We start from the raw sequence: 4,753 nt of genomic DNA, 5'->3' as shown, positions 1-4,753 counted from the left end.
AACTTAACATCAATCAACAATTAGGTATTTATTCATCAACATTGTAATACTTATAACAGTGATAAAACATTAACATGAACAGGGTCTCTAGTCTCCTAGAATATCAGAAAATATTTTTGGGGGTACATTGAGCCATTGACTCAACTTGCCCCAACATCATTGGCATGTTTTACCCCACTATCTCCATTTTGACAAAACTGTTTCACACAGTGGCTAAGATCCACAGTTATGCTAAGTTTATGACCTTGTTTTGTAGCTTACACTGACTTAAAATAACATGTAATAATGTCCAAAACTTATCTTTTTTAATTAAGATACAAGACTGATGAATTTAGTAACATGATGAATTCACTTGGCATGACAAAAATAATTTTTTTTGCTCTGTTTTGCTGACCACTCTCTCCATGTGCTTGAGTCCAAGATGGATTGAGTAATGTGAACTATACTTTCTTAATTTGTGATCACATGATTACTTTTGTTTATGGTTACCAAGATAAAGGGGGTGGCTCATTTTACCCACTGGCTCCATTTACCCCGTTCTCCCCTACTGTTCATTACCTAACACCTAACAAGTATGAGAAAGAAATATAACACTTGACTACACCTGGTATGGTACACAGGTATGGGTATGTCCTGAAAAACATACAGAATCAAATCTAAAAACAAAATCAATATCTGTGTGTCCCAGGCCTTGATACCATGGACCATGTGGACAAAACAACAATGGCTCTGACAAGCATCATTGCCAAGGTACAGTGCTCTACATGTGAAAATGTTCTACCTGTATTTGTGGTGGCATCATGCTTGTTTAAAAAAACAAGCATGATGGCAAGCTCGTTATTCACTACTACAAATTACGTAACATCAGAATAACTTGTAACTATCATTTTTAACTGTGGGTGTGTGGATGGGGGGGTGTGGGTAATGTAATGAGTGCTGATATGTAACAATTGTGTGCATGTGTGTTTTATACTTCACAATATTGTAATACACTTCCATAATTGTGATTACAGGTGGATATAGCTTCAGAAGGGGAAAACTTTGGTGTCTCCACCTAAACTGAAGAGACAACCCAAAGAAATGATGAACTCCTCCCACTAAAGTGGCGATGTAGAACATAAGAACAAAGTACCTGAAAATTGTTTTTTGTTGTTGTTGGTCTGTTACATTTACAATTTAAACATAGTTTCCTGTTTTGTTCTTGTTTTTTTTTTTTTTTTTTTAACTAAAACTAATCATTTTATAACTACATTTTGATATATTAGTTAAGATAGATAGATAGATTAGTTTTGTTGTTTAAGTTTAAATAAAACTTAAATATTAAAGTAAATGGAAACCTGTAAATAATAATGTATAGCTGACCTGAGATAGACTTTATTACTAATTATAATTATATTGACATTCAGGGTGATTATCTGTGTGAACTAATTCATCTGTATCAATAGTGTGTTTGTGTAAGCTGTAATATAGTGAGTTTTTGATCCTGGTCAAGGTCAGCCATTCACCATCATCATCACAACACAACGCAGAGACTGTAGGCTGTCACTATTATCAGCGATATAAAGGAAACTTAACGGGGGCATTATATACTATGAGGCTAATATAGTCCCCTGTTGCATTACCAATTATTGTTTTAAAACGAGTCAGATAGAAACCATAAATCGTCAGCAAGGGACAATGTTTTCAATCAGCTCATGTAGCTTAAGTTAGCTTGATTGACTAGCTAGATACAGCTGATAAAATCTACCAGTGAGCAAAATTGACAGTTGCCGTCTAGAAATGAGAAGTCTGCTTTTATCCACTCTATCTGGAGTAAAGGACTTCTTTAAAAATACCTATAAGTTTTGAATGGTAAATGTGTCAGCATTATGATTATAAACTGTATCAGTACCTTGCCCTATGGGACGAGGAAGTGTAGAAACAGTGACTAAGGAGGCAGGGGTTAGTGAATGGCCAACTGACACATGCCCTCTGTTGAAATTTAATAGGATGGGCTTAAAGTAGAGAGATTTGGAGAAGTGTAAGAGGTTGACCAGAGGTTGACTCCATGTTGGAATTCACCAGAACTGACTTCAGTTTGTAATGCTGGGGATGATGCAAATGTGTGACATCAGTTTATGACTAAAACCTGCGAAAAACATGTATACCAAGTAAACTCATATGTAAGCCTTTCAAAGGGGATGAGCTGGCTGAGTGGTGGTGGTTTCAGGGTTGTGTAAACCCAAAAGTCAAAACACATGTTTCCACTTGGTTTCCCTTATTATCTTACAAGAAGTCTGTGGGAATCTGCCGGCGGGGGCCTTCTGTGTGGACTTTGCATGTCCTCCCATCCTTCAAAGACACGCACTTTAGATGAAATGGAGACTCTAAATATGGCACTATATTTGTTGGCACTGATATAGACTGCCAGCATGTCTCTCCTCAAGACTGTGCTGAAACAGGATCCAACAGTTTGACCCTGAACAGGATAGGCAGTAGCCGCAAGAAGCATGGATGGATGTTTTCCCTTATCCATATAATACAAGCTGTGAAAATACAATATTCCTTTCAGAGAAGAAGAGATTAAGTAACGTTAGAAAAGTACACTAGAGAATCTCACTCTCTCTCATAGCCACAAGGAACAGGAGGTTATCCTGAACTTTGCAGGCATGTGATATCAAGCTGTACTCTTGTGCACATTGCGTGCTTTTCAAGTTCTCTTTGAAATTTTTCCAATACAACTGAGCCAGGACATGGCATGGGTACAAAGAGCAAAATGACACATGTACAGACATAATGTAGTACACATTTGCAACCGGATTTATTGTTTACCGTCTCTAATGTGTTGAGAACAGTACCTCACCATATATATTGTGTTGTGTCGTGAGAAACTTGTTGCTGTGGTGCCTGTCTGTCACTGTCAACCAATGTGCTTTTTCTAACCCTAATTATATTCTCATGGCAGCGTGCAATAAAGTAGTTGATTACCACTTTGAGGTAAAAAGCAAACAAAACAAGAAAAATTAATGCATTACTGAAAATTTGCCAATATTGGTTGAAAACACCAAATATATGCGGAGGCTATGTCTTTATGCAACCAACATGCCATAAAGTCTGCAGTATGTAGTGAAAATAGTTTAGTGAATTGTGCCCTCTGGTGGGTATTAAGAGGAATGAGCACACTGGACACTAGATATGACAAATGGAGAGATTTGACTGGCAGACGAGTGATGTCCATTGCACAAATGACATGGACATAGCAGATGATTTCAGCACAAAATAATAAACTCATATGATGTTTATTTAATTGTTATTATTGTTATAAAATAGTATTGTTATTATTGTATATGTTATTATTACTAGGGTTTATTACTTATTGTTATAAAGTTATAAGCAGGATTTTAATATTGTAGTTGGTCAAGGTGGGGCTAACTTCAACTACTTGATATAGTGCTGGTTAATACAGTCTATAATGATGCATCATATTTTGAAGGCAAGATCATATGTTTTGTACGAAAAATCTCACTTTCAGTAAAGTCAAATAAATGTCAAAATGAATGTGTAAAAAGAAGAAAATTTCCCACTGAAATGTGGTGAAGTGGAAGTATAATTACAGCGTACGTGTATAATGTAAATTCAGTGTAAGTCCATGTGGGCTGGTTACCCTCATGTATGACACTTATGAAATATTCATTGATTTATATAAGATAGCATAAAATGAAAACACTAAAGTACTTCAGAACTGTACTTAAGTACCCTATTGAGCATATGTATTTCTGTACTTTCCACCACTACATTTAGGGCAGCAACTAATAATCATTTTCATTTTCATTACTCTAAAAAGTATTGTTTTTGATTAATCAATGAATCATTTATTGTATAAAATGTCAGAAAATAGTTAATAGTTAATAAATGCCCATCACATTCTCAAGTCTTCAAATTGTTTGTTTCACTCATAGACTATATGTCTGATTTTGTCCAAAAGTCCCAAAACTTTCAATTCAAAATGGTATAAAACAGAGAAATTCAACTATCTGGAATCAGTGAATGTTAAGCATTTTTGTTTGATAAACTAACATGATTTATTTATTGTCAGAAAAGTTTATTGATTTTCTGGCGAAAATCTTTTCAGCACTGGTGTCATCTGTTCATTGTTTGTATTTCTGTACTTAACAGCCTATTTTAGGTATCTTTTTGGATGTATTTTCAAGTTTTAACTGCTTTTTGAATTGCTTGCTTGTCCTTTTCCTTTGATTTCAGTCATTACTGTTTATGTGAAGTACTCCTAGCTGCTTTTTGTGAATGAATGGTGCCATATAAATGACTTTTTTTATTACATTCTCCATGTACTTACTTTATTTACTTTTTATTCTTTCTTTGTGTTTGCATGTTCAGACAATGCATTTGAAAGATACCGCCAATAGCCATTGAATTATGTGAATATGGGAAGATACTTGAAAAGTAAATTAAAAAACGAGGGCTCGTCCGGGATTTGAACCCGGGACCTCTCGCACCCTAAGCGAGAATCATACCCCTAGACCAACGAGCCACGTGACAGTCTTACAGACCAGTAGACAACATCAACAACTTCTATTCGTGTTTGAGCACATGGGTTGATTAGAAAAGTTGTCCAACGAGCAACCAGCCCTTAATCATGGCCATCCATAATTCGTCTAGACTGACAGACTGAATGGCGACAGCAAACCGTTAAAAAACTACGGTTAAAAAACAGTTTATGCAGCCACAAAGCTATTACCATGACACTTTTCACAAC

The 4,753-nt window shown here is 35.6% G+C and overlaps 1 non-coding gene across 1 annotated transcript; it reads right to left on the bottom strand.

Moving 5' to 3' along the window:
* Window positions 1-4,456: 4,456 nt before the first annotated feature.
* Window positions 4,457-4,528, bottom strand: trnap-agg (transfer RNA proline (anticodon AGG)). The gene has a single exon. It is a non-coding gene; the product is annotated as a tRNA-Pro (tRNA).
* Between the last annotated feature and the right edge of the window lie 225 nt (window positions 4,529-4,753).

The sequence above is a fragment of the Thunnus thynnus genome, chromosome 4 (assembly GCF_963924715.1).
Source record: "Thunnus thynnus chromosome 4, fThuThy2.1, whole genome shotgun sequence".
NCBI classification, from domain to species: Eukaryota; Metazoa; Chordata; class Actinopteri; order Scombriformes; family Scombridae; genus Thunnus; species Thunnus thynnus.
Note: the sequence above shows the minus strand (reverse complement) of the source record. Positions and strands in the feature narration are given on the sequence as shown.